The following is a 6,000-nucleotide window of genomic DNA, read 5'->3' as shown; positions in this document are numbered from 1 at the left end:
TTAAGAACATACAACAACCTCACGCACAGTATAGCGCAACACACTCTCCCTCTGCCAAGCATTATTAGGGTTTGATTTATCTTAGGGAAGAGGTCAGAACTTCTACACTTAATATGCTTTTAGTTTTCTTTAATGGTAGAACATTTGTTTCCAGGTGCCACTCTTGTATTCTCTGCACACGTCCTGAGAGGAAAGTGATTATTCAGAACTCAGATCATTTTCTTCCGTCTAAAAGAAAACAAGACATAAGAGTATACAGCCATGCTAGCAGCTCCGTGAGGCTGTACATTGGTACAGTGGTGCTAACATGCTGATGTTTAGCCGGTATGTTTTCCATGTTCATTATATTAGTTTAGCGTGTTGGTGTCCTAACCTTTGCTAATTAGCATTAAAGATAAAGTAAAGCTGATGGGAAGGCTACTGGTTTGCTGGTATTTGGTCATAAACAAAAGTATTGGACAAATGAAAAGTTTGACTTGATGATGGCACTAGATGAAAAGTCAGGATCGCCAAAGGTAGTGCATTTCATCCTGAAAGGAACCTGAATTTGTGTACCACACTTCATGGCAACCCATTCAGTAGTTGTTAGGACATTTTACTAAAATCTGCCAGGGATCACTTAAGTCAGTATGATTCATCTTCTGGGGAGCATGAATGTATGTACACAATTTCATGTGGATCCATCAAATATTTGTTAAAGAGATTTCGGTCCGGACCAAAGTGGTGAGTCAACCAACAGATCAACTGTAAGACCAACATTGCCGTTCGTGGAGCCACACCGCTAGCGTGGCTAAAAAGCACAAATGCTAATCACCAGCAGATACATGCTGGTATTAGGTAGTACGCTGAGACTGAGGTTGACTCTCCTATGTATCACATGGAGGACACATTTGTCTCCGAGTAATAATGATGCTAAAAATTGTGGAACTGTGATGCTTTAAAAAGAATGTAACAGCCCTTTCATTTTCTTTAATAATTGAATGGGTTTAGGGGGGAAATGTGTGGAATTACTGAAAATTACTGATTAGAATTTAAAAAAAGAAATCACCTCTTATCTTAGGAGTTTCAAATAATTTCAGTTGCTATTAAGTGCAATATTTGAATACCTACTTTAGTTGGCAGCAGTAAAGAAGAAGAATTATGTTGTATTTTTAGTGGCATTCAGGCTGACTACAGTCTAGCAGAGAAGGCTTGTGCCTCCAGAAGTACATGCAGCTTCCATATAGGCGAAGGCGCCCTGTCCCTAACATGTAAAATCCCTTATGACTGGTGTCAAATATTCCTGAAAGGCACTGTGGGTTGATCCTGCTGTTCATCTGTTCGCCCTCCTGCAGCCTTTAGCCAACTACACATGACTCAGATGACTGCCAGGCATGCTGGAAGGTGATAACCAGATGAATGGTATAAGAGCTTGTCATGACACCCACAGTGTGAGAATGAGGAGGCAGGTGAATGTCTACTCAACAAGCACTTCTTAATTAAAGAATCATCCAGATTCTGCGTGGTTCATGATGTCACCAATCAAATCCAGAGGAATTTGCTATCTTAATTCTGGTAATCACAGTTCTAGTGAATATGGAGAACAAGAAACTTTACCTCCATCATGTACTGGTCCACAATATGCAGCTCTGCCACAGGTCCCTTGTGTGATTTGTACATTTCCACATCACTCAACGTGGGGATGTACCTTAAACATAAGAGCAAACACAACAGTATCACTACTCTTGTTAGATGCCTTACTAGGTTTTAAAACACTTAAAGGCCCTATACGCATAACTCCTTTTTCATTAAACCCAGTCATTTGAATCGCTGTTATCATCAAAATACTGATTAAAGCCCCTTAAGGGTCCACATCAGACAGGAAACAAGAAGTACACCATCATCCCAGGGTTAGGAATAAACATAAAAATAATCACACAAATAACTTAACAGTAAGACGCTTGGCAACAATCACAAAAGTAGAAACTCTCACTCCAGAGTGATGTCTGCCATAGTTAATATGTATTACTGTGAGGAAAGAGTGCATGTTTAAAATGTCGACTGGTCTACTTCATATGGGGTTATGGATCAGACTTCTACTGCTTGAATACACTTAATAGGCTGTACAATTTAATAGAATCTTATCTACCTCTAGGCTTTTATTTTAGTGATAGTACTGCAACCAGTGTGTGAAATATGGAAGGTCTTTCACTAATCAACACCTGGTCCCCCTGATTATGTTGAAAACTATAAATATAGGCTGATGAACATAAAAGAGTACATGTGCTAAATATCAGTGATTTTAGAGTGCTGCAGGAATGAGTCCTAAAACACGGACATGAGTTAGCATCTCTGCATATCTTGTTCCTTCGTCTGGAAGACAATGGCATTTTTGAAAGAGATTTTTGGTTATATGCCTGAAATTAGGTTAAAACAAGCTTGAGAGATTTTTGTCAGTAAATAACCCGCTTGCGAATTTTTAGGCTGGTACTTAAAAATTCACAAGTGGGAGACTACTAAACGCCATCACGCCGAACACAAGACCCATGAAAAAAATGGAAATATCCCAATGGCTTTTTGTCGAGGGAACTAGTGTGATGCTAACTTTTTCTATTTCTATCCCACAAACTCTCCAATTCTGACCCTTGCCTCTTCATGTCATCACATGTTCTTTACCTCTCTGCCTTGGACTCAGGCCATTACATTGATTTCCAGTGGACCGGTAATAGGCATGTGATTAAAAGCCAAGCAGCGCTGACGGTCCTTGTCAACTTCTACAAAGATAAACGACGCTAATGGGAGCAACCATTTACTTGCACTGAATTTGAACCCCCGCTCATCTTAAATTGGACTTCCTCCTCCTGTCATTTCTGTGCATTCTGACCTCAAACCAAAGGCATTCACTTTTTCATGAGCCACTGGAGTAGCAACTGGCCATTAATATTGCAGCACCTGTTGGGAGTCGTTCTTTCAAAATTGTATTCCTCAGGCCTACGCCACAGCGCATTAAAATACATATTATATTTTCATAGAATAAATAAAATCCTCCACACAGTACATTAGATCACTTGCCTTCCAGGAGGTCACCATCTAAAGCCACTGACTAAACTGCAAGTAAGAGTCAGGAAGCATTTTACCCATTTTCAGTGTTATATTCCCAGGGGCATGTCAATAGTTTCCATCTCCGCAAATAACCAGAAATAAAAATTTTATTAGTAAGCTGCTCTGGTAAAAGGTTCTAGCATCTGCTCTTTAGTATTAGAACACTGTAAAGACGGCTGTGCAAACCTTTCACATTGGCCTGACTCTACTATGCACTCACATCCCTTGATGATTTGCTAAGCTGCTAGTTCTTCAGAGGTTTTTCACATCAACCGCCCATGAACTTGGGCGCAAATAAGTCATTCACCTCTCAGCTTCAGTTGTGACACTATCAGGAAGGAATACAAATCAGCATTTCTTTTTTGGCACAAAGTCATACCTCCTCAGAGAGGTGATGTGCTCATCAGACAGGCCTCCGTCTTCCTCATTAACAATGAACAGTTTGTCCTTCAGCTCTCCCGCTTGCACTGGAAAACTTTTGAGGAAAATGTCTGGAAGAACAATAGATTGAAAAATGTCAACACACGCAATAGTACATGAAAGCTTCCCTCTTGGCAGATAGTCTTCTTATCCTCCGATGAACTAAAAAAACTCTAAAAACATTCTGAAAACAAAGGGTCCTTTGCTTAATTACTTTCCCCAAAATGCCTAAGGGAAATGCACAAATTTGCATTCTATCAAGTCAAAGCTGATTTGATTTTTTTTTGTTGTACAGAAAATGCCTCTACATAATTCAGAAGATGTGAGAAGCATTCATTAGGAGCCAGCTTCAGGAATTTCAAGACATGTATTTGAAATACATGGTACATTTTTACAAAAAAAAAAACAGCAGAGATGCTTGAGCCAGAGTCAGACACTCAAGCATTGATTGGAAGTAATTTTCTTTTATTAATTTGTGAGGTTGTCAAGTAAATCAAGTAGTAACACATTGTTGTGGTCAAAACATTTTCCTGAAGTGGAGCTTTGCATTTCTGGCACAGAAAACATTTCCCCTTAATTCAAAATGCTGTGTAAGAAATGTAAAATAAATACTTTTGCATTATTATTCTTGTCCATATTTATATGAGAAGATTGATACCAGAGTAGTATCCATTCAACTGTAAGCAAGAAAGCAGGTACGCATATTTTCCCAAATGTCAAACTATTCCTTTATCTGTCCATAAAGGCTGACTTCCAACATATCCAATACTGACTCCAAATCGTCAATTGAAAATCTGCTCATGGCAAAGTGAATAAAATAATCATGTTGAATGTTGAGCAGTAATCAACACGTCTCTAAATCCTTGAAATTAAAGACCGGAGACAGTAATTCCCTCGCCAGTACCAACAAAGTCTTTCGTGTCACATTTTTAAATGAGGAAACACGACATCAAATATCACGAACAATGTTGAGCGCTACCAGTGTCTTCAAGAGGGAGGGTTAGGCGGCTGGCCTAAAAGGACAAAGTGCAAATCAAGCCCTTTGTTGATTGGCACTCAGACAAACTGGGCAGTGCCCTGGCAAATTAAAGTATGAACATGGAGAGTCTGTCCCACTGGGCGCAGGAAGCCACAGGTGTACTTTTAATTAGGATTGCACCATTTCCAGTCATTAAATACGGTGCATGCACAGTGGCTCTCAAGGTAAAAATAAAACAAGGTGGTTGGACACACAATCTTAACAGAAATATACTGATCTGAACTGCATGATCATACAAAATCACAATGGCTCTCAACCAGAAGTGGAAAGATTCGCTCACCTACTGAACATAAAGTTGACTTTTGACTGAAACTGTTTCAATTACATACTCGGTCATCGGTCGCCTCTATATGACCTACATAAGTAATCATGACCATCAGCGAGGATATTGGCTATCTCTACATAGTCATTCTGCGTGCCTGTCATTGGGTCCAATTTCCCGTGAAATCAGATAAAACGATTTAAGGCGCGCAGGTTCACCAGATACTCCTTCGGCTCAGGCCTCCTGCTGCAGTAAAAGGAGAGGTTTTCTTATTAAGGGACTTGGTGCTCGGAAACACTGCCATTTTTGTCCACATGGACCGCCAAAATCAACACAAAATGACAGTTCCTCTTAGTAAAAGTAAACTTTTGTATTTTGGACTTGAGTATTTACATCTTATGCTACTTTATACTTCTGCTCTGAAACTTTTGAGGGGGAACATATTGTATTTCTTAATCCACTGAAATCATTTGACAACTATATTTATGAAGTACTTTTCAAATTAAGATTTTACAATAAAAACATGTTGAGACATAGACTGTATATAAGAAGCGGACGTAGTCATCGTGACGTCACCCATTGGTTTTGAATCCTCGAGTTACCATATTTGGGTTTGCAGAGGAGTGACGTAGAGACACTGTATACGGCTCTGGTAGCAGCAGCGACCTGTCAATCACAGTAAGCCCGCCCTGAAGCATACTCCCCTTTATGGTCTATTTTCCTCTAAATGGAACCATCATTTACTAAATGAACATCATGCTGTATTGAAGAAGACTTGAAACTAGCGATTGAGACCATACATTTTGCTCATGGATATACCCCCTAACTGGCTATTATAAGAAATTAAAAAAGAACAAATTTGTGCAGCGGAACTTAGTTTTTTCTTCTTTCCTCTCCTGTTAATAATCTCACGACCCCTCAGATGTATTCATGATAACTAGGTTAGAACTGGACGACACTAGTAGCCCCAAGTTACAACAGTAAAATACGGCATATGCATTGATACATCAATATTTACAATCCAATAGTCACGGGGGAAGTTTTTTACAGAAGTACTTTTGCTTTTGATACTTAAAGTATCTTGTTTCAACCAGTTCTGTACATTATAGGTGACTGGTGACTGATTTGATCATTGTGGCGGCCAGTTAGAGAATCCCACCACACAGACGTCCACACACAAACTTTATACCTCTGTCTT

Source organism: Anarhichas minor, unplaced genomic scaffold (genome assembly GCF_050575085.1).
Source record: "Anarhichas minor isolate MPS153535 unplaced genomic scaffold, ASM5057508v1 ptg000003l, whole genome shotgun sequence".
Taxonomy (NCBI): Eukaryota; Metazoa; Chordata; class Actinopteri; order Perciformes; family Anarhichadidae; genus Anarhichas; species Anarhichas minor.
The sequence above is the reverse complement of the archived record's forward strand: the minus strand, read 5'-3'. Positions refer to the sequence as shown.